At 37.6% G+C, this 25,206-nt stretch overlaps 1 protein-coding gene across 4 annotated transcripts in view; it reads left to right on the top strand.

Moving 5' to 3' along the window:
* MACROD2 (mono-ADP ribosylhydrolase 2) overlaps positions 1-25,206 on the top strand; it is a 912,387-nt gene that overhangs the window by 645,570 nt on the left and 241,611 nt on the right. The window lies entirely within an intron of this gene.

Raw genomic sequence — 25,206 nt, forward strand, 5'->3', positions numbered from 1 at the left:
AAAATCCTAAGAACCAGCTGCTACATGTTCATCCACATGATCAATGCACAAGAAATCCAGGGGGATAGGTATATCTCTGTTTTCTCCTCCTTGCAAGAAACTAGGGCCTTTCATGAGCCCATCTCCAAATGTCCTGGATTTGATGAGGTGTGAGGAAGGGATTTTTCAGGTTCTGCATTCTTTTCTGACTTCTTCCATCCAGCTTTTCCACACACTTACAAGGGACTGTATATTTAAGCCTCAACCCAGCTACATGTTCTCAGGCTGGGGGAGAGGGTTTTATACGTGACTTTCAGCCTCTTCTGCTGGAAATTTCACCTTTCATTTAAAGTCCCTTTGGGTTTTGTAAGCCAAAAGGTTAAAAAGCCTTAGTCTTCTATTTGCGTATTCATAGTCTTATCCCTGTAGTTGAGATGTTAATGTATAACTATTGTTTTATTGCTAAAATACAGTGTATTTAATTCTTTTTACTTTCACCTTGTTTTGCAGGAGTGCATGTCAAATGTCTTTTCCTGTGGAAAATGTCTTTGAACTTGCACTGCTGTTTACTGTTTTGAAGTGAATGCACAAACCTTGCCCTAATATGAAAGAAACTTATCACATAGCACTTTGACTCCCCTGAATTTAATCTTGATATCTGTCAGATGGTAACCTCTTCCCTGTGGACATTTAAACAAACATCTTCCTTTGGGACTGCATACTAATAATATATGATGTGGATGATGATAACCTCATGATGGGGAAATGTTTCAAAAGGCACAGTAGAAATTACATGCTTTAGTCCTACTGACTTTCACTGTGACTCTGTTGCCTTGCTGCTCTGAGTTCCCTGTTAAAATCTCTCCCTGCAGACACCATATTAAGTTCATTAATATTTACAAAGCAAATATATTTCCCTTTAGACAGTTGAGGCACAACTGCCCTTGATTTTCGTTGCATTATAGGAACATTGACACAGTTTTATATAAGTGCAATATCTAGCTAATATGTATACTTACATTTGTAGAATACCCTAGGCAATTTTTTCCAGTGTGTTTTTTATGGGGCGTATCATATGAGAATAAAAATCTCATTATAACTACCGGTTGCCTATGCGTGTATGCTCCTCAGGATGGGGTCCAAGTCTTCATGGGGATTTGGAAAGTGTCTGGCATGTTGTTGATATTGAAGCTCCTATTAGCAAGGTGAAGCTGCCTATATAAGAAACTGCAATATTGCAGACGATCAAAGATACTTGTAATTCAAAGCTCTGAGTGTAAATCCAGAGGGTAAGCTTCTATATACGAACACTAGTCCTCAAAGCTCTCATAAATTTTATCAGTGAAAGAATTTTTGCATCACAGTTGCTAATGAGGAGGGGCAGGCATTAGTATCTTTAATGATGGCAGTGTTAGTGTTTGTTACAGGAGGTAGATGAAAAGGCTGAATTTGCTCCCATGTTGAAAGAACAAGTATTTACAGAAAATATAGTTGTGTATTTACTAGTGCTTGTGTTGTGAGCATGGTGTTTCGGATTCTGCAAGGCTTACTCTGAGACAGGGATGTTTTAGAAGGACAATCCCATCACATGCAATTTGTAGCCGTGGTATTACAAAAATAAATCTAGCTTGTATGATGCCTCCAAATAGCAGAAGCTGTGAGGAAAATAAGTAACTGTAAGATTTTTCAGAGCCTATTAAGAGAATAAAGAATTCTTCACAGACAGATAATAACAAATATAAATATTGCTTCAATGCCAGATTGATCCCAGAGAACTGGGATTTCCACGAAAATGGTCAGTAACCTGTCTTTATTGCCAATTTATGGTCACCTTCTATATTTTGTATGTGGGAAAAAGGGATCCTGCTGTGGTCTGACGAGCTAAAGTCTGGCAAAAGAGGGCAGATGTTGAGCCATGGATAGCCATGAAGTGTGTGTATGGTTTTTTCTCTTTGGTCAGGACTGGGAGTAAGCAGGAGCAAGGTAGGCTGACACTGTTTTACCTAGAGTATTGTGGGAACTTCAGGAGTGAAGTGCTGAGAAACTATTTGATCCAGTTTCTTAGTTCCCAGATAGCCTAGTTGAAAGGGAAAGCTGCAACAGACCTTGAAAGTGCATCGTTAGCTACTGGGTTTTCTGAGGCTTGCTGGTAGAAAAAGTTGATTTTGGATGTCCTACATATCCAGAGCAGTTGCATAGAGTAAAAATGAACTCCTGATACAGGGATCTGGCAGGTTCAGTACATCTTGCTCTCCCCTCATTTGTACTTTCTTTCCCTTTCAGTTATCCCTGTTCTGCCCCCTGCGTGAGTGGTGAACTTGTCTCTTTATATTCTGCTCTATTGCCTGGGCATTTAACTAAGTGCTTTGGATCAGGAAAGAGGAAACAAAGACCGTACCTCTGCTCTGGGTCTATCTTCTGTGTTGCAGCTGTTGTTTTTAGGTAGGGATTTCAAGTCCAGCTGCTCCTTATTGACCCTGTGGGAAGTGGCAGGTTGAATCAATTATTTGACATGCACATTCTCTGTTGGCAGGATTCTCGAGAGCCTTATAATGGCACAAATGATGTTACTTGCTAGTGCAAAAGAAAGTTACAATTGGATATAGCAATTAATATGCAATTAGGAAGGCATTCTTTTTTCTTTCCAAGTATTTTTTTCCAGTTATTTTTAGATTTGAATTGACTGAATAGTTGAAGAATTCCTTTCAGAAAGGAGGAGGGGAGTAGTATTTTTTCTGCATTAGCTTTGATTTTTCCTCCTGCAGGGACACTGAGAGGCATAGACAGCTGTTATTTAAAACAAAACTGAACGTGAAATGCTATCAAACCATTTACTATCTCTGAACTATAACGCAGCAGTCCTATGTTTTAATGATGTATTTTTGTTTATTATGCACTGCATTACTGCTCAAACTTACATTTGTTTACAAAAGTAATGAGATTTGAACATAATCAGGGTGTATCTCTAGAAACAGTCGATATATGCCATCTAAGGTATTTTGGTAATTTACTGTTTTTCTGCCCAAGGTAGTGACACTGCCCAGCAGGCTGCAAGGAGGAAGGGGTTGAAGGGTGTTGGGCTGTGGATGTGTTGAGATGTCAGCATTATCAGAAATGACAACGTCTGTGAGCAAAAGAACAGAGCAATCACAAACCCCCTTCAGCCTTTGGCACCACTACTGAGGCTGCCAACAAGGGTGTCAATTTGTGCCAGCTCCTGGAGCATTTTTTGTGATGGTGACGTGTGTCGCTTTGGAACTGGATCGAGACAATCCGTGCATTTCACACAGGCCACCAAGCAGCCCTAGCCCCAGCTGCTATCCACTTTCAGACACGTGTCACCTGGCTGTGTTTGACCTAATGATGTACAAGCAATAAAGGCTGTATATTTTATAATAGTCTCCAGAGCTGTCAAATCCCAGTTTTTTACTAGATTAATTAGCACCGGTGTGAGTAATTCCACACACAGTCATTTAGAGCAGTTACCTTTTTTTCCAGATTATTTTCTTCTAAATGCTCTAGAAAGTGGTTTTGAAGAAATATTCAGTAGTTAATTAAAACATCTATGAATGTAAAGCCATAGATGGTGTATAATTTATGAAGCTTTATCAAATGAAAATATATGACAAGTATAGGGTTTTGCTGGCTGGGTGGCCTCTGGCCAAATTGGATCTGTGAACTTCACAACTGTACTAATCAACATGATAGGAAAATGTTAGGAAATGCAATATAATTATTCATAGAACTGGGTCATAATTTCTTTTTTCAGTTAGTCTTCTAGTATGTTGCCACACCACAGTGTTTTCCATTAATAATGAAGACATTTTGGAGAAATAGTATTAGCGCTGTTTGACTGTACTTAATTGACATATTATTGTATTCCAGCATATTCTGTCAGGGACTGCTGTGAGTGGCTTAAAGGCTTCTAGGGAGAAATAAAGCAGAGATAACCAAAGAGAAGTTATTTTAACCTAGCAGTTCTCAGACTCCATATACCCTGATTCTAGAAGGCAATTTGCTAAAATATGTAGAGAATTTTGATTTAGAAAATAATGATATAATGGACTTAATAAATTCTGTCTGTGGGAATAGCACATAAGCTCCTGTAGGAGTAGGGCAATGCACTGAGCCTTTGGAGTGTTTTAAAATCGGAGTGACTAAACAACATGAATCCATTTACTTATGGATTTAATCCAGGCTGCTTTGTCAAAAATTGGAGTAATGAATTGACAAGGAGTTTAAGAAATGAACCATGTATGTAACTGAGGCATGCTAATTACTGTCCTCCCCCCACCCCCCAAAGTTGACAGAGCTTAAAATAAATGCATCTTTGTTTTCAGAATGAGGACTAAAGAAGTGAGCCAGAGTGAAGCCAGGGAGGTTACTTAGCAAACCTTTCACCTCCAGGTCACTGGTTCAAATCCAGACCATGTTTGAGAGCTTTTCAGCCTTTGCACTAGTCTGGCCTGTGTAGAATGAAATAGAGAACGTGGCTTTGGTCTCTATCACAACTGACACGACTTTAGTTGTACTGATGAACATTATGTATTTAAAGAGTTTTATTCTGCAGTCAGGGCACCCAGCTGGAGATTTTGCTTTTCTCTCCAGAGTAGCTGGGATTAGGCACAAAATAGAAAACGGCAGCCTCTAGTGCTGATAGTTTCAAATGTTCATGGACATATAAAGGATTTTCTTCTTAGATGTGCTTATTGAAGGAAGTGGAAAGTGAGTACTTCAAAGGAACTGAGCTATTTGATCATGGAACATTTTATTGTACAGTTAATTACGTAAAATAGGCTGAACTGAGAGCTTTTAGTGACTTTTTTGCTGTGTCTATAATTAGATATACAGAGCTGTTTCCTCAGCTAGTGTCAGTCTGCTTAGCTCTATTTAAGTCAATTTGAATCAGCTGAGAAGCTGGACCCTGGTATTTATGGAACCATTGACTGTTTATTGTGCCAGAGTAACACACGGCCTAGTTCTGTACCCTAAGGAAATTTAGGCCAAGATGTATAAATAAGGAAAATGGTACTGTGTTCATTTTTAAAGTAATGAGGGCTAATCTTAACCTTCAGCACTTTTATTTGAAGCTTATTAGAACTTAGAGCAATTAGATACAGAAGTAAAGAACTACCATGATGTTTTGGGGATGTAGTTGCAATTTGGAAGGAAATCTGTGGTGGGGGATTTTGGTCTTTGTAGGCTGTGATCAGAAGGCAAAAAATAGCAGGCATGGAAAAGTTGGGGGGGGGGGGGGGGGGAGGCTGATCTCTAGAAAAGCCTCTATCACTCAGTGATAGAGGAACAAAATAGTTAATGAAGAAATGGTAGTTGATAACGAACAACCAGGGTACGGTAACAGCACTCTGAATGCTCATGTTTTCTGTTCTTTCAGAAGTGTTTTACATTTGAAAAATACAGAAACACTCTCCATGTGCAAGCTTCCAGATTCTGATTTTAAAAGACAACACTAAAAATAAGAATTTTCTCATGTTATCAGAATTTAAGTTTGAGGCCAATGATACTCTGATGCTTCCTACAGCTGAAAACACAGGGATCCCAAAAGAGTAGCAGTCTTCTCTATTAATTAAATGATTTTAAAACAGTTAATCCTTCAAATTGTGCTCAAGCTGTTCATGGATATTTTTAGCGCTGTAGGCATTGAAATGCTCAGCTCCTTGCACTCTGCTTTTGTGTTGGCCATAAACATGGTTAACAGAAGCATTAAAATATTTTAGAAAATACCAATGTCTAAATCATTGGTAGTAAAAGTTATGTTTTGTTCAATTGAAACAAATGTGGCTGTTCTGTCTTGGAGAGGCAGATTCAGGAATTATGGACTTCCTTCAGCTGAGATGCTTGAATTTGTCATCAATATATACAAGGAAGTGTTTCTGTGGAGAATGTATGTGACTTTTCTCACCACTCTGCACCCGATGAGTTGCTGCTTTTCTAGGCAGGGCAAGAACTGCAAACTGTGGTCAGTGCTTGGGTCTGGCACTGTGTGGTGAGGTTGATGCACCCACAAGTAATAGGTGTGCTTATTTTGTTCCGTTCAGAATGAGAATAAATATCATTCCTTATGGTGTAAATAGTCAATTCTTTTGTTAGTTCTTAAATGCTGATGCTTTTTAATAATCGCAGAAGAGTCACACAATTGTCAGATTTGTATTCTCATACACTGGGTAGGAATGGTTCATACAACTTTTGAAATAATTTAATTTCACTTTCATAATTATGTACGCGAATTCTGTAATATCCTACATTCCTCTGTAGTGTCAAAGCAGTTTAGTTTAAAAGTTTACAGTACACTTGGTGATTAATGAAGTTACAGTCATTTACCTCAGAACTAATTCTGCTTTGAAAAGATGGTTTGCCTCACACTAATTCTTTCCTGTATTGTCCTTATTTGCATCACAGGCATTTCACTGCTCTTCATCTTAACCTATTAAATCCTTCTTGCTCATGCATGAATCTGGACAGCTGGATGCCACTAATGGGGCAGCTAGTGCTACCCAGTGGTCTATAATCAACATTCTGTTGCCACACATTAGCATCACACCGCATGCCTAAAAGGACTAAAAATTTGATTTGTGAAGCAACAGCTGATTAGGGATGATTAACAAAAAGACTAGGGGGTGGTGGATATTGTGTAACACTGCTTCCATGCTTTCAGGATCCAGCAAAGAATGGCATAAACTGATATGTCAGTGTGAACAAAAATAGATGAACCATTATCTAAATGTTTTTATCACTAATCATTTCTCAAAGGCTGTTTAAAACCAAACACATTTAATAGCATTTAAATGAAAACAGAGTTGGAAATCATCATAAAACCATGACAAAGAAGATATGTCTGTGTACTTTAAACAAAATGTATCAATTTGTTTTTCTGCAGTATCAAGGCAATACAAGATGCCATGATAAATATATAAAAATATTGTATTACTAAATGTACCTTAAATGCCTTGCTAAATACAAGAGACTCCCACACATTGAGATTGATCTGTAGTCTGTAAAGAGACACAGTTCATTTTGGATGCAGAATGAGAGAACACTGGAAAAACTGAAGTTGCAACAGGCAATCTTGAATGACCGCTGAAAAAAATATTCAGTGGTTTCAGTGTAACTTGACTATACCTTCAGAATAGCTCTATTTCTTCAAATTGCTCCATATGCATAATCTGCACTGGTGTGCAGGACTGTTTCCAGTTTGCAGTTTTGGATGGCAATGCTTTTCTTCATTAAAACAACAACAGTAAAAAATGAAAAACAAAACAAACACCCACCCCCCCAAAAAAAACCAAAACAAAACCAAAAAACCAAACAAAACGATCAAAAGCCTGTGTGAATCCAACAGTTCTGCTTGCATGTCTTTCCTCATCCTGGGGACCTCAGTATATGTCTCTGTTGATCTTCTGCTCTTCTCGTGCTGCAGATTGGCAAAGAGAAGAAGCACTTATTTCTGCTCTTACTGCTCTTGCTCAGGTGAGATTTTGAATGGAAACACTGATCAATCATCTTTGCTGCCTGTATTCAGCTGTTATCAGTGCTAGAACAATCATTTGCTTGGGAAATGCCCTTTGCTGTGGGATTTTGATGGTGTTCCCCTTATTTGAGCTTCTTGGCCACCCAGACTAAGATTGGATATAAGCAGCAGTTTGGAAAGTGGACAATATGACATTTCCTTGTTTCATTAATGCTGTGAGTCCAGATATGGTCTCTGTTTGTCAGGAATTACTTTTGGATTTTATTTTTGGAACAACAGAAAAGAGGATGTGATATAGCTGTGTCTGGAAATGACCCATCTGGAAAGGGTTAAAAAAACAAACAAGAAAAAATTATTTTGTCGTAAATATCAAAATTTTATTTTTAAAAAAGGTATACGTTACCCTCTTTCTTCTGTCATACTTCCACTGGCAACTACTAAAAAGGCAAAAATGTTTGCTTTAAAAATTAGGAAGAAAGTGAAATATTAGTTGCTGCAATCTCAGTAATAAACCACAAAGTGATATGAATTACAGAGCTGTTGGTACACTTCTGAGGTGACCATAGGCAGAGAAAGCTAATGCAATCAAAGTGTACATAAATAGCCTACTAACACAGGAACTGCTTCAGTTCATCATTGTAGTGGACATTATTAAGATAATTATTTTATCCTTCATGACTTACTATGCTATTGTGCTGTTATATGAATCAATCCAATCTAACTAATATGTTTTGAGGGACAATTTTCATCTCTTCTTACAAAAAAAGTTTATTGCAGAAGGCAGTCTTATTAAAGACTTGTCACTTTAGAGATCTGGTGGCAACAAACGCTTGATTGTTCATTTACTGGCAGGTCATGTTTCAGTTAAAAACAAAAGCAGTGCCGGAAATGGCATGTAAAAAAATTGGTTGTCTAGCTTGGTGCCTTGGCTAGTTCTATTGCTTGTCATTTTGCTTCAAATAATATAAAGTTGGGCTTAAAACAATGTCTTCAGGACATTTTGTTCAACCTTCAAAAGTTCAGGACGTGCTACTAACATATATAAAATGCAGATCAGGATCCAAGTGGAAATTCATTCTTGACCTGAGTCTTTTGTTTACGTCTTATCTCTTTGCTAATCATTTGTTTGATTAATTGAAAAGCTGAATGTAAAGTTATAAGCTGAGATCATAGTTCTGTGTTTCAGCAATAATGTGTTCTTTTCTTGCTCCCTGTTCCTTGTGCAGCTTTGAAGTAGTTGTGGATCACCAGCCCGGGACCGTGTGCTACTGAGATAGCTGCAGTGATGTACAAAGGCAGGGTTTTTCAGTGGTGTTTAAAAGTGTTTTCTGGGAACCTTACTTTGCTAGATTCACTCTGAAAGGCAGTATAGATGAGTCTGTGTTTTGCTATATTAGAAATGCATCTTTTGTTTCTTATGGAAAGGAATGCATGCAACCTCTCAGTTGAAGTATTTGTAAAATACGGTTGTTGATGTTTGACTCTTTTGTATGAGACATTGCCTGCTTTGCAGGTCTGGGAGATGCATGAAAAGACGCTCTATGTATTACTGAGTTTAAGAAGCTGTGATCCTCCTTTCCCTAGATGAATGATACTTGTATGAGGACACCTCAAATAAGGATTTGGTTCAGATCAGTCCATTGGAGACTTTTGCTCGCCAAGTGAAAAATGAGGTGGCTCTCTCTACAACCATACTTGCCTTGCAGGGTGTTTGCCAGCTCTCCAGGAGGATCCTGGCCCATGTGGTCACCTGCAGGGAATCTGTGTCCCTGCAAGATGGGGTGAAACTTCAGGCATAAGGTAAGGTGTTAGAGCCAAGTTTACCCAGAGGCTACTTCTGCTGCAAGAGTGACAGCGCTGTGTCCTGAAGTTATGGAAGCATTTTTAGGCCTCCAGTATGTAGTTAATTCTTTGCTATGTATGTATTATTCCTTTTTTCTTACTCTCCCTAGCTTAGCTGCTTTCCGTATACCTACACAGTATATACAAAGTTTGGGTGTAGAAGGTCCTCTTGTTTCGTCTTCTGTTTTCACTACATGTGCTGTATTAAAAACCGTGGAAGAGTTCTTAATACTTTGTAGATGTCTATGTATGTTTTGTGCTTACATGTAAAGAGTTAAGATTGATGACTTGTGAATATGTCATCAAACATCATCCTCCTTTACCTCCAATTAGCAACTACAATTTCAGCAACCTTAGTGTAAGTACTTGGGGGTGACATATTGTTAAGTATATGCTGCTGAGTTCTCTGTGATGTTCCATAGTCTCTCCCACTGCTTGGTATAAAGGTGCCATATGGATGTTTGGGTGGTTTTTGTCTCAATCCCTGATAGACCCTTCCTATTTCACAAGAGTATAGAAAAGGGTTTTCTCAAAAAGAAAAAAAAAATCCACATTATATTGTTTCTTTGTGGGTACTGGTAAAGAAATAAATCACAAAACATGGAGTTGTATCAAGAAAGAAAAAAAAAAAATTTGACCTAAACGTTTTCCAGACGATTACAACCAACCATCTGTAACTTCCATTGCAAGTACAGTTAAACATACTTCACCTTTCTTGTGGGCACATGGGTCTTTCAACTATTGACTCAGCTTGGCACATGGGACAAGAAGTATGAGGGGGTCATGCTGATTTTGGAAGGGAAAACATTTAGTGGAAGTGGAACTCCAGTGAAAATCATGCTGGTGAATGTATACAAATGTTTGTGTGACTGAGGTGGTTTGAGTGACTTGCATACACCAAAGTAAACATTGCAGCTCATCTTGGCCTTAGCAAGACTGTAACTTTTTTTTCTGTCAACTTCTTTATTTGTGTTTTCTGAGGTCAGTGATATTCAGCTGTTACTTAGAATACAGTAGATATAGATTAGCCATATTGTAGCTTTACTTGAAATGAAAATACATCAATAGAGAGGTCATAGGCTTGTTCACAGTGGAGCACCGGTGATTATATTTGGTAAAGCCTTTTGGGGAGGGAGTTAGAGGCCTACAGTTTTGGGTGGATTTGGATGAACACACACAGATACATAATTTTTTTGGTTGTACTAAGCCTCTGGGTGATGGTTTTGAGATTTTAAGGCTGATTATTGCTGAAACACCTATGAATTTTGCATCTTAAATGGAAGAAAAAATTACAATTTACTATGTGCACAATATGGCAAGAACTTTAATGCTTTAGAGAAGGCAGCCCTAGAAAATTAGATAAAAAGCTTTTCTCTGAAATTCAGGATTTTAATAGCAATTTGCATCTTCAGAATGAGAGTGGAAGAACATGAGGTATTGTTTATAATTGCAATTATAAGCACAATAAAAATGACAATGGGCAACAAGTTTAAGGCAGATCTGCCAAAGTGCTCCATGTGACAGCTCCTTACATTTGTCAGCAGTTCTGTTTCCAGAAGCATTTTGCTTTGATGAACAAATTCAGCAAGCGAACGCTAATGTATTTGCATATGGCAAAACAGTAGTGACTGGCAGTTGTTGATAAAGATGCATCACCCTCTGGTTTTGTTCTTCCTCATCCACATGGAGGTGAACTGGTAATGTGTAGGCTTTTTATCTCTTCCACATGGGTTGTCTTGGCTGTACAATGGCAACACTGCAAAACCGGGCACTCATTTCTCGTTTTGTGAAACAGTGAAAAGAGTCAATTATTTCCAGTGCTTCAGAGGCTGGCCTTCCTTAAGAATATGTAAAAAAGAAGAAAACGACTACATATTAAGGGCTCAATGGCTTTTCTTCAGTGTTTTTCTATACCTCCCTCCTCTCCCATTTCTCCCATATAAGTAAAGAAACAAAGCAGCAGTGTTCTGACATTCATCATGAACATTAATTATACTACTATCTTCAGCTTCCGGGACTAGGAGATTATGAGGAATGTATTAACCATTTTGGCTTTTTGAAAATGGTTCATTATTAATACGGTTAAGTAGGAGTACTGGGTCAGCAAGTGAGGGGAAGTACACATCAAGAGTGTTCATTTGATTTTGGAATAAATACTTTATTTCTTAAAGCACTCCTTAATTACTTATGGGTAAATATATCTGGGGAGCGTGTAGTGGGTAGTTCTTTAGCTCAAAACTTCCTTTTCTGATCTAAGCAAGGCAAAATCTTTTCGATCTTGAATTAAAAGTTATTTTGGGGAATGAACTGTGATTTGTGTAGTGCACAGTTATGAGTTAGCTTATAGATTCTGTACAATTCTAATTATTTTTTGATGTAGGACAAGATACCTTCAACATTTTGCAGCAGCAACACCTGCATAATAAAAGCTTTAACGAATGCATTAGTTGTAAGGGACCTAAATGCAATCTCCCTTCTGAAGAAATCCTAAATTAAGTCCTCCTGTATTGTCATTATTATGGAAGGATGCTACAACAAATTGATAATTACTTGTCCAGGCAGATTTATAATTCAATTCACATACTGATTCTTTCAGAAGTGACACAGAAAATATTTCTAGCAGATGCCAATTTAAAATCATACTGAGAAACCAAGCCTTACTGCCATGAAAAAAACATGATATTGGATATGTCTTTTTGAGTAACATCAAAGATCTCTAAAGATATGTTGACAGGGAAGCTATTTAAATCTAGATGTACCCGATCTACTTGTTGTAATAGAAAAGCAGTTTTTTCCAAACAGCGGAAAAAATTGATTTTAAACTTTAGCTGTAGAATAAAAAAGATGAAAGCATAGTTTTAAAAAATATATGGAGACAATACACAAATGAAGAAAGTTTCTCACCACTGAAGTATGATTACAATATCAGCGCCACTTCCTAGCTCCTGTCAGTGAAGCTTGGAAGCTTTATCATGCATGAAGACCTGCCCCTATGTGTCATCTAATATATAGACTGTACGTACAGCTAGAGGCTCTTATACCCTATCAGTGTCTGTATCTCTGCACTTTCCCATTGTAGAACTGTATACTACTAAACTTCATGAGAGAACTGGATCATGTTGGTGTGTTATTGGATTGTGTCTTGGAAATTAAGTTTCCTCTAATAAGTGGGTAGGGATTTGCTATTTATTCTAGTTTTTTCTTGTTTTTTCAGTTTAACCATCTCAGCTTGGGCACGGATAATTTTGCATTTCACATCTCAGAGTATAGAACTTGAATGAACAGTCTAAGTATTTTTTCTTTTCATAAGCTTGTAATTTTTTTCCTTTTATTTGTAACGAGACATATTTAGGTGTTCAGGGCCATTCTTGAATCAGATTTATGAATTTAATCTGATTCATTTTATCTTCCTTAATGAGTTTTCCTAATCAAAAGGTCAGAGTTCAAAAGCAACATAGCTTCTAATTTAAGCTAATGAACAGCTGAGTAAATTAATAAAAATGCAAATTTATACAGCTTAGCACATTTTCTCTTTTTTTGATGATGGTGGTCTACATTGCTTAAGAGCATGGTTTTGAGAGAGCACCCCTTGAATCTGGACGTAGCACTGACAAATTTGCCAACTTTACTTGTACTGTAGCTATTACTGCTATATTGTCAGAAGTCCTCCATGCTTCCAGACAAGGCACATAAGACCTTTTGCACTGCTAGGCTAATGGTAAGGAGGATGTTGTCTGGAAGTATTTTCTTCCTCTTCATACTTATATCCCTGCAGCATAACAGAAGGTCATAAATGGACAATAGAGAGGAGTCATGAGTGAATTATTGTCTTTTAGCTACAAGTATGTCACACTATAGTTTCCTGAAGGATTATTAAAACATCACTGAGATCTAGAGGAAACTGCTGAAGTTTTGGGATAGTTTTCTGTCCTTTGTTTCTGCATAGGTTTAGGTGGATACAGCTTGTAACTCTATCTGAAAAACACAGATAAAACTTAAAACTGGATTATATGAAGTGGAGGATGTTGTGGTTTCAGTTCTTTGTTTAAAAATAGTTTATTTTTCTATGCTGAGGGTTTCTGTGGATCTGAGTGTGTCAGGTAATGTTTTGACAGCTCCAAAAATTGTCTATTATTTTTAGAATATATGTGTATAGGCATGATGCTCCAAAGATAGAGGGTGGTTTTAATAAACATAGTTTAGTTGAAATCAATAGCTGTTTCCACTAGTTCAAGATCTTCCCCAAAACACTCACTCAGTTGCTTTTTCTTAATATTGGCCAGATGTACACCCATCTCCCTTTCCTGCAGCTAAAGGCACTTTTTGCACAGGTAGAACAGCAGAAGGGGTGATTGCCCACATCGGAGAAGAAAGTTGCAGCTGACATTTTGTATCAGTTCACACTTAAAATAATCTGTTGCGGAGGGTTCAATTTTCACTTGCCTCTCAGAGCGTTCCCTGTTGCTGGGGTGGATTGTACTGAATTGCGCTGTGCAGGAGACTCCCTTTTTCCTGAACAAGTGAACTGCAAGCAAAACTGTGGCCACTGTAGAAGTTTTCCTGAATTAAGCTACATAAGATGGGCATGCAAGCTGTTGAAGGATAGTCAAATAAAAGTGTTCCTGCAGTGCCTTCTTTCACCTCTGTTTAGAAGCAATGTGTAAGGTTATCTTGCTGTGGGATGATTTACTTTAAAATACTGTCTGTTTTGTTCCCTTGCCAGATTTATTTTTTTTTACACTTTTATCATCTCCATGTTGAGACTAACATGAACTCTAGGAGAATTTCAGTCAGAGAGAAGTCTCTTAGGTAGAGATTCAGGTAGCATCTACTGTCAACACTGTCCTCAGTACACTTAGTAAAATCCCCACTGGTTTTACTCCATGTTCATTCTCTTATTAGTTTGAGATGCTTTTATAATATTGTCATCATCTTCCAGGATGCAAGGGGTGGGGAGTAACTTCTATAAAAATACAGTGACTTAGTGACTGAATAAAACTGACTAAAATTTGGATTTATTACCAGAGGTTTTGAAACTTTGCTGTTAGACCCCAAGTGCAGAATGAATGTGGTGCATACAGGTAAATATTTTACATATACTTCTGTTACTCAAATTTTTAAGTCTTATGTCAAGCATATCTTATACACCTAGGAGCCAAAGTCTCATTAACTTTCAGTGAGAAATTGCAAAAGCTTTCCATGAAGAGTTGGTGTCCTGAATGACTAAGGAATCTTTGGAAATGTAACCGAAGCTCCTAGACAGTGAAGTACTTCTGACAGTTTTACTTCAGTTGGACTCAGATACCTTGCATGGAAATACAAACTCTCCTGAACTGCCAAGACTGTACCTCAGAGTAATTGTCGTCATATGTCCACTGTCACTTCTGGTCTAAGGTTGCTTCCACCAATATCATCCTATGATGGTGCTACTGCATCATAGGCTGGTTTGTGGGCACCGTGCCTAGGAGAAAATCAGCGTACCTTAAAGCAAAATGATAGTGCTATTATTTTAGAAGGTCACTGAACATCTTTTTGGCATCTGGCATTTATATATTAAATGGGGAACCCTTCAAAATGACATCTCAGGTAATGAAAACTAAACCAGTGTGAGGTCTGGTACATACCCATACAGAGCTGAACCAATGCCAAAGCACATCAGTGCTTTTCTGTGGGATCAGTGACATTTAAGACCTGATATTATGAAACCATCAGAGTCAGAAATTCAGGCTTTCCACTAAAGGCAAGTTGGACGTCATTATTTTGTGGTGCTTTAAAGGCAGCTTTTTCCAAATTTTTCAACTTATGTTTGGGTTTACTAAGTGCTTTTCCTAAAATGGCTGTAACTTACAGAGCGGGTTTTGTGGTGAGAGGTACACATTGCCCCATTGGGCCTATTTGGCCATCACAGTGGTTGACGTCCGTAGTTGGTAACCATCAGGTCCCTTGGCATGGATGAATGCTGTGGTATGACATGAAGCTGGTATTATTTCACCATTTTTGACTGCTTCCATTAGCAGATAAGGCTGGACTAACAGATGTGACTGGATCATGGATGGTCTCAGAGGAATCCCTGGTGTAAATCTGTTATGTCAGGTTTGTTTCCACGTTACCCACAGCCCGTTTCCAGTACTGGAACAATCAGTGCTGTTTATATGAAGCGGATCATTCAAATAGGTTTTTAAAATAAGTAAAGACCCTCCAAAGTAGCGTGTTGTATCTTTTTGTGCGTAACAATGAAATGTGACTGGAGATTTGACTCAACCAAAATGAATTGTTTATATTACTTAGAGCAGAACAGCTTACTGAGCTATATCTATAAAACTTCTTATTGTTAAACAGCAGCTCTTCAGCAAAATTCCTGTAAAATATTTGACAGCTGGTATGCCTTTTAACCAACCACAGTGTACTGCCATTGCACTCTGCCTCTTCCAGGTTTCTTTAAGTGAAAATTGCAGAGGCATCAGTCCATGGATGTTGTAATTTTTTAATTTTTTTTTTAACCAAGTATCACCAAATTCAATGAAGCTGTGTATAGAAGTGGAGATTCCCACACACATATATTCTTGCTGTGAAGCAGTTACTTAATTTGTCCTTTGTTTCTAAGCAGGCAGAATTTTAATCAATATATTTATTAATAGGGAGGCTTGAGCTTAAGGAGAAATCCAATCAAATGATGTTCTCTTCATTGAGAAAGCATTTATCATTTGGCTATGCAACTATCCAGGATGCGGGAAAATTATGACTTTTGGCAAAGCTACAAGAAGCGCATTGAAAGATGAAAGAATTGCATGGTATGCTCGCAGTCCAGTTAATACCTATGTGCCTGTAAATCAGTGGTACAAGGTAAACATTAAGCTGCAAATCGGCTATATGAGACCCATGTTGATCATCTAATGTAATCCTGATAAACTGTTTAGTTCTCTGTTGTAAGCAGATCTCTCTCTTAGACTGTCATCCAAGCTCCTTTTCTTCCTGAGTTTTAAGAAAGAAAATAATAAGGTATTTTTTCCTAAGTTTGGTTGTTCAGAGAATTGACCCCTCAGGATTGCTGGGCACATGCACACCAGCTTGGGGGAATAAATCTCTTGCCTTTAAGAATCTGCGGAGCGCTTGTTGCTTTTTCTCTGCAGGATCAAGTCCTTCAAGCAGGCAAAAACAGCCAGCCTCTTATATCTGTTTAACTCTTACTTCTCTAATTTTTTATTTAAGTCCATCACTCTGCCAGTGGTCCTTTAAGCTTAGACAAATCTATCTGCTGAATGTGTTTCACAAGAGAAAGTGTGTGTACATAGATGGATGAACGTTTTATAAAGTTATTATATTTTTCTTCATGTGATAATAAATGTGAATTGTCCCTCTTTTGGGAGTTAGCAACAGAGGAAATGATGAAAATTCATGATTTAACAATCTGTGCCCCATTGGCTGCACTAAAGTAAAAAAAAAAAAAAAGGTTTGCACATCTTTTTAAATGAGCTTGTAACTTTGAGATGTGTATTTGTCAAATATTTGGATTATGTCTTTGTATATTATCTGTGCTTTCAAACTGATGGCTTCTATGGATTTGGCATAGAAGGAAGGATTTGATTGATTTGTGATGGCACTGTCATAAAGATTCACACTGAGTAACTGATTCTCTAGCATTTAACACCAGTTCAAAAACGTTAACATACAAAATAAAAGGCAAAGTTATAGTTTTTTAATGAATGCTTTGTTAATGAAATGTCCACAGTCTTAAATATTATTAGAAGTGAAATTATGGAAGCTACCTTGGGAGCTAAATCAGATATAGCATTTCTTGGAGCTCTCTAAGTGTAATAGCCACACTAGCAGTTTCTGTGTCAAAGCATGACCATCTTTGGTGTTTTGCTGTTAACAATCTGTCAGAGACTGTTCCTTTTTCTTTCCGAGGGTTCATACCAAACCTATTTGTTATTACTGGACCTAAATACTTGATATAGACTTCCCATTTCTCAGGAATTTATTACTGTTCATTATGCACTCTGTCTTGGAATATATAATCCAAAAACATCCATAGCAATTGCATAAATGATCATCTGTAAAATATGACAATAGATTTTTGCATTAGACTTTATCCTCTAAGTTTCCTCCTTCCTTCTGTTTCCAAGTATTGTTTCATAGAAGGTGGTGTATTCCATTCTGTCTGTCCTCTTCAATAAATGACTTCCTGATACTGAATTTGTTTTGTGTTAGGATAGCTGCATTCCTGTCTTCATCTAAGGTTGTTTCTCTCTGTTTTTCTTTTATCTCGACATTTTCAGCATAGATCTCATATTTTAGTATTAAGTTCGTTTTCCTTTGCTACCTCTAGGCCATTGCAGATCTTCAACTGAATTTAAGTTATGGCATAAAAAAAATCCACAGCATTAAATTGGCTTCTAGAGTCTTGAACCAACCCTGGATGTGTGTGGTTTGGGGTTTTTTGGTTTTGGGTTTTTTTTTTTCTTCTTCTGTCTAGATACTGCTTTTAAGGCATGGTACAGAAAGGTCTGACTAGATAATGTTCACTTCCTTCCTCCCAGGCAGACTTCCAGCCAAATGTTTCTTGCCACTGAGAACACTCAACTACAGATCGTGTCACAGAGAAAGGGGAGCCACAAATGTTCCTACTTGTGTCTTTCCCCAGACTGCAAAATGAGTCAGATTCTTGGATGGAAGAACCCAGAAATTCTTAACCTGAGCCAGAAAAAAACTTTTTAAATGTCCCCATTCTTTTTAGCATAAATGCAAAATATATGCCACTAATGTTTCAGCCCAACACCCTGCAGCCCCAGTCCCCTGCAGAGTCAACTAGCAGGTCTGCACCACAAAGCACTTCGCAACATGATGCCTTTTCCTGCCCACCCCCATTGCTGAAGGGAATCAGCAACATTTTTAGCCTCCCTCCTACCCATCGCAAAGAAGAAAATGGATGTGTCAGTGGAAATACCCTCCACTGGCCCCAGAAAGGAAATAACCAGATATTTCTCATCAGAAGCCTTATTAGGGAGTATCTTTTTACACCAACATCTCTGAGTAATACAGGGCAACTTCTCTCTGCATCGTCATAATGCGTGAGCCCTCCGCCATGCCCTCATGGCTATTTCTTTGCTGAATCCTAATTCAGTGGTAAGCAACTGTGTTGGTTCAGTATCTCTGCAGGTGTTACCTGGTTTTATGAAGCCAGTCTTGACTCCTCAGGTGGGGTTGGCCACCACAAGGTATGCTGGTGGGATCCATTGCCATGAGCAGTCCCTGCATCATTGTTTACCGTGCCTTTTTGTTGAATTTGATACCACATTTTTCTTTGCCTATCTTTTTCTTTGTCCAAATATGGGCTTTTCCTTAATTACTCTTTCTGAAAGAAAAATCAGCTTTAGGTGTTTGATGTGAGGAAATGCAGCTTACACTTGCCATCTCCTGACATGCTGTCCTTTTCTGATGGATGTCAGTGCAGTGATTTCTAGACATTTTGCCAGAAGCAGCATCTGGCTCCTCGCCACTGTCTTCAGGCACTATATTTGCAGTTTTGAACTTCCCTCTGTATATATCATGCCGTTAACATGTCACTATCTTCCATTAGCCTTCTCGACTGCTGTGCACTTGGTTGGCAGCTTCCAAAGGCAACCTTTAAGTTTTCAGTAAATTGTAGTCTCTCTATTGTGGGTTTTTGAGAGTCTGACTTTCAGGGGGGATTCTCGCTTTTTATCTGTCATGTTGCACGGCACAGGACTTAAAGTCACGTGTTCTTATGTGAAGTAAATAGAAAAATCTATTCAGAACCATGGGAACACTGTCAGAATTTTTGCATTGCTTTACATGGTGTTACTTCCTCATAAAAACAGTACTTTTTTTCTCCACTGCCCCCAATAAATCCAGAAGTGGTCTACTGTTGTATAATATGCTCAAAGGGTCTCAAACTACTGTGTTTTATATCCCTAACTAAACTTAGTAATATACACATCAGTGTTAGTTGTGGCAGCAAAGGCTTTCTGTTATGAAATGCTTGCTTAGTTGTTATAGGCATATCGATAGGAAATATCTTACTATTTTACTAAATTCTAATTCTGGGTTTATTGCCTTGGCGTGTGCTAATAGGCAGGTATTTTTAAGGAATCACAAGACAGAACTAATGTAGTACAGAGTGCTTTGTTTTCTCTACATGAGGTTGAGTGTGAAAAATTGGTTTCATTTTTTTATGAAATTTTCATGTGGCTTATTCAGCAAGAGAATTAATGCCTGGTAGCTGTAGAATCATTTTGTTTATCTAAACTGAATTATGCATGAAATTACACCTAATGTAAGAGCAGCACCAGTTGTGATGAGATCAATATCCATTGTGGATAAAATTCAGCTCCATGCTAGCATCCAGTTGAAGGCCTATGCATCACTTAAGTCCTAATTTAAAGACTTAAATGAGACTGAAGTAGTTCACAGGTTTTATGCCATCCCTCTGCACAGGAATGAATTTTACCCAGTATGCACACACAGAAGATATATGCCAAATGACCTTGATACCTCAGGAAAAAAAACACTTTGTTGCTTCGGATAATTTTGCTTTTTGCTAACACGATTTTATTTTGAATTTTGCATTGCTTGCTCAGGTTAAAGCCTCAGATCCTGGCATCATGTAATCAGACAAAAGTCTCAGCTTTCGTTGAAAAGCAAAGAATTTTCCTCTTCTGGTGGCTATAGAAGAAACTTTGGAGACCCAGTGTAAAAGGCTAACAAACCAGAGACAGAGAGAAGAAACCCCAGTCTTATAAAAACATGACATAAGAATGTAGTAAAAATGGTCACAATGACTAAAAACGTCAGGCTGGCCCTGTTCTGTTTCTCAGAGCAACCAATGCTAGGTGCTTTGAGAAGGAGGGGAAAAAGAAAAAGAAAAAAAAAAAGAAGAAATAATAAGCTAAATACAAAGTGTTCTCTCCCACCTCCCTGTTCTTTTCTGCCAGATTCTAGCAGTCATTATTTTCAGTACTTTCTCAGATTTATTTTTGTTGGACTGGCATCACAAAATAATTAACTTTTAGGAAAGTACTAGATGTGCCATGTTAGATTTAAGATTGTCCTTGAGTCTTTTGTCATGGCCCAATCCTGCCTGCAAAAATCAAAGTTTGATATGTATTTGGATTGTGTTGGCAGCATGAAATTTATTCGTTGCTGATCGGTGCCACTAATGAAGCTTCTTTGATGTAAACAGAATATTAAGTATTTATTTGTCTATGTGCCAGAGCAATCATGGAGTTTTGAAATAGGCAAGCTAGATGTGAGCTTAGATAAGCACCAGGAAGTAAACACTTCACACATTTTGTAACCGAAGGTCTCCTGCTATCCCTAACTGTAATTGTAGGGGATTTTCCTGAGTGAATACTGAGTAGTGGCAGAGCATCTAAATATGAATGTTTGTTTATTTTCACAAGCAGCCCTTCACACTAATGGATCCTCCAACCTCAACAGGATCTGCATATGAGTTTTTGCACTTAGATGAGTACATGGAATTTTATTCTGGTTTACTCAATGTGTTATTTTTTGTTTGTTTAATGTTGTTATGAAATGATCAAATGTGTCACTGAAGCTGCTCACACTTCACTCCTGAGAACTGGACTTTTAGTTATATATCAGCTGATTCAGCATTGAAAGAACAGTCCTTACTCAAATTTCTCATCCTTCAGGTTTCATTCTTTAAAGTTTTGCTTAAGGAGCACTGATGGCAAGAGGAGAGAGCAAGTACTGATACAATTTAAGTAAAAACCAAACACTAATCCCATCAGCCAGCTAGTCTGGGGAGTGGTGGTTATATGTGGAGTTCTTCTGCATGGGAACTAGATGCTCTTATATAGTTCCCAAATTCCTTAGACATTGTAAAACCTTTAACTGTAAGTCTTATTCCTCTGCCTTTCTTTGATGCCCAGCAGGACGCTAACCCCTCACTAGCTGTGAAAGCAAAGTGAGATACAGTCACAAAGCTAAACAGAAATCTGTTCCTCTTGTTGCTTATTATTTATTTTTATACTTGTTAATGTAGCCAGGTCTATTGCTCAGTTGATAAATAGCAGAGAATACTTCTTTTCCCCTGATAATAAAATGACTAATTTCTTAAATATTAAGAGTCATAAAAAACTTATCCTGTATTTATTTCTCAGTCTTCAGAGTATTTAGGAATGGTTCACTGGAATATTTGCCATTCAGAATTTGTGGAGCGCTAATTAGACTTAAGAGTCACATGGGGATGTTGATGGTACAGGGTTGAATGAACAGCCGTCTCAGCATGAATCAGAAAGTCAGCACGTGAACATACTGTAGATAATTTTCTTCTGAATGTTGTAGTAAGTGAGATCGAAATGTGCTGTTGGTGATTAGCACTGCGAATAAACTCACGTGCCTTGGATCTTTGTTGGTAATGAGCACAAAATACATCTTCAGAAATGTATCATGGAATGAATATTTGCAGAGAGTGGTTTCCACCATTACTTATTTCCTACTTTGGCCATAAGAATTTTGGTTGGATTTCTCTGAGTAACATTTCCAACTGTAGAAAGGTAAGTAAAATTATATAACGCAGATTTATAGTTAGAGTTTATTGCGTCTGTAGTTTCAGCTATTCAAAATATAAATTCATTGTGTGATTCTATTAACAATTCCATGTTTTATCAATACTTTAATATAAAATTAATTGCAGCAAAGTAGCCTACTGGATGGTAGTATGAAGATGGTATCATAACCAGTAAGGTTTGCTCTTAGTTACCTGAAAATAAATTACTGCGAGCATCAAAAGTCCAGTGAGATGCTGATGAGAACCAATGACATTTCAGGTTTATGGCCTATGTTTATCTTGTTCAATGGGAATTCTTCATCTGAAGCAATTCTGCAAATTAATTTGGGTGTACAAGTGTGATGTTTACAGCTCTGTAGAGTGTTCAGATGGAGAACAAGTATGTGTTTCTGACAGAAGGTAATTTACTTGGGATCCAGTGCCCCTGATCTTTATTTCTCAGGAGTCATAAACAGAGCACTCACTTTCATCACTCTGAGACCCGCTGCTGAACTATGTCTTGTTCAGTGAAGCATACTGACTTGGATGAGGAAAATTAAAAAGGGTCATACACGTCTGTGTTTTCTTTCAGGCATGTCCTGAAAACAGCCATTCTGGGAACATCATGAAAGCTTTACCCATCTGTCCATTTCAGACTGTTTGGGGAGTCTTCAGTTCTGGCATCTCAATGAATAGTGCTGTAATGATATGATGCACGCTAACAAGATAAATTTCTTGTATGCTGAAAATTTCATGCAAGTAGAGGGTTGGTGTCACTTTTTTCATATGGAAAGATTCAGATTTATGGTTCTCCTGAGTTAGACTATGAATTCTTGCTTGTTTTTCTGAAGTCCTTGTTTATATTGAGGTGATTTACTTAGAACAAAAATGAGCTTACTGTGTGAGTTGTGTCAAGTAAATAGCAGGTTTTGATATACTGCCCTCTTATAGTTTCCCTATTAAATGTAGTATGTTATTTATGGTTATATGTTTCCGCCTCAGTGATCTTGAGTAGTAAAGTGTGTAGCAGAGTGTAATAGCTATTTTTAACTTCTGAAGACCTGGTTTAAAGTTAATGCCCTTTTTCTCTTAAAGTAACTAATTTGTTAAATAATATGTATGCAGATACACAAACACTTTCTAACCTTTTGGAATGTATGATTGTGCACTCTAGAAAGTTGTTTCTGAGGGACAGAGTTTTTCTTTCAGTTGTTTGGTTTTGGGAGAGGATGGGGCAGCGTGGGGAGAGCACTTTGCTCCAGCGAGCACTCATCAAGCTTTGCATGCACCAGGAATAACAACTGGAAAGTTGGTGTTTTCACTGGCCTATCACAGTTATGTTCCCTACCCAGCAAAGTACTAAGGTATGTGTATAAATTCTAGCACGTGCCTGGATGCCTTGCAAACCCCTCTGAACATGTGATGGATTACATCGCATAATGTAATATCAGGTTTGCATCATTCCTTTAAATGTTGGATGGCAGTAAGAGTTGAAATCAAATGCAGTAGCTTCATATGGAGAATCAAAATTCAGCTGCCTGCCCAGCCTTTTACGTTACTTGGTATTCTGGAGTGGCATGAGACACTATTTATTGTTAGAAAACATGATATCCATGTATGTAATATAAATATTTATTCTACAGGAGAAGTAGGATATTGAACCACAGCTGATATCCCTCATCTCTGCTAAGCTGTTTGTCTTTTGGGCAGCAAGGGAGGTTTAAATCTTCCGGTTTCTTGATTTGCTCTCATATTACCTTCTGAGCATATTTAGCATACAATTTATTTTTATATGTGCTGTTCACCATGGAGAACATCATAAACTACTTTACAGTCAGAGATAAACCAGAAAAAGAATTCTTTAGTTACAAACAGTGAGTTGCAGGCAGCCAAAGAGGGAAAGAACAGTGCATTAAGATGCAGTAAAAAAATGAAAGTTGAAATTTAAAAGTAGTAAAAATTCTAATCAGCATGCTGAAATGATTCATTGTAGCTTCTTTTCAGAGACATGCACTATAGTACACTGCTTTCAATGCTGATATTTGCAAGTATCGGCATATGCTGAATAGTAGATGTTCCTAGCTTCTGAATGCTGAGCGTGGACATAAATGAGACAGAAAAAGAAGAGCTTTTCTGGGAAATTGGATTACATCCAGGGAAAGAAAAAAACCAACACAGAAGTGAATGAAAAATATTAAGTGCTGTATTTATAATGATCACAAATACCTGTTCGCGTTTAAGAAATCTGCAGTTTGTTCCATTACGTTTTTCAGGTCAGAGTTGATATTTGTGGTAACCTAAAGGCTTTGGCAAGCTATTAATTTGTTTAAAGCATTTGCCCAGATGTATTAGAAGGAAGTTTTCTCTGATGCTGTGACAAAAAAAAAATGTTTACTCCATATAAATCAATAAAAGCACCCCACGCTCAGCTTTCTTTTGCAGTCATGGCTTTGCTGAAAAAGACGACAACAGACACTATGCTTAGTATAGCGTAACTGTTATTTTAGTGCAGAGAGTCATGTGGGCTCTTTTATATAAGATGTACTGTGCATGATCCACTTTTGATTGTCAGTATTCTGCCAGCTAGAGAATTCTGCCAGATAGTGGTCCCCAAACTACTAGATCTTACTGCTTTTTTTTTTTCCCCCGCCTGCGGATAGGCAAATGTTAGAGATGTGATTCACATAGAATAAGAATAGTCTTTAAATTTAATCCCCGAAATGAAAAGGAACATCAGGGGAACAGAAAAACATGCAGTCAGTCTCACTTTCAAAGTATGTCATTATCCTACATGTCTTAAAATTCTTCATTTCTGGGATCCAGCTAGAGCTCAAAGCAGGAGGGACAAACTACATAAGAAGAGCTATTCTTGTGAGATTATCAGGCCTGTTCTGTTCACTTCAGAAAATGTTATAAGTTACAACTTCTGGGCATTTTCTCTGAAGAAGTTTGGAATGTTTTGGTGCTTATATATTATGTCAGGCAGGATACACTAAACTATTCAAACACAAATTTCCCCTTATTTCAGAGTATGCTGCTTTTTCAGAAACTAGTGCTTTCAAAAATAAGTCTTAGTACAGTTGATAATGTTCAGGAAGTTTTAATTTCAGAATGCTTGGCTCTAAATGACAGCATATTTTAGAACCTCAACCCAAATAACAACAGAGTATATAGTTTTACTAATCAAACATATTTTTCTGAAGACGTACTTTTTAAAGTGGAGATTTAAAAATTGCTAGCAGAATTTAAATGCTGACTTTTAAAAATTAACTTTCCACTGTGAGTTATCATCAGCTGCATGCCTCTAAGTAGAGCAGACTTTTATCATGTTTTATTAGTGTGCTCTATATGAAGTTGCATA

The sequence above is a fragment of the Accipiter gentilis genome, chromosome 5, assembly GCF_929443795.1.
Source record: "Accipiter gentilis chromosome 5, bAccGen1.1, whole genome shotgun sequence".
Taxonomy (NCBI): domain Eukaryota; kingdom Metazoa; phylum Chordata; class Aves; order Accipitriformes; family Accipitridae; genus Astur; species Astur gentilis.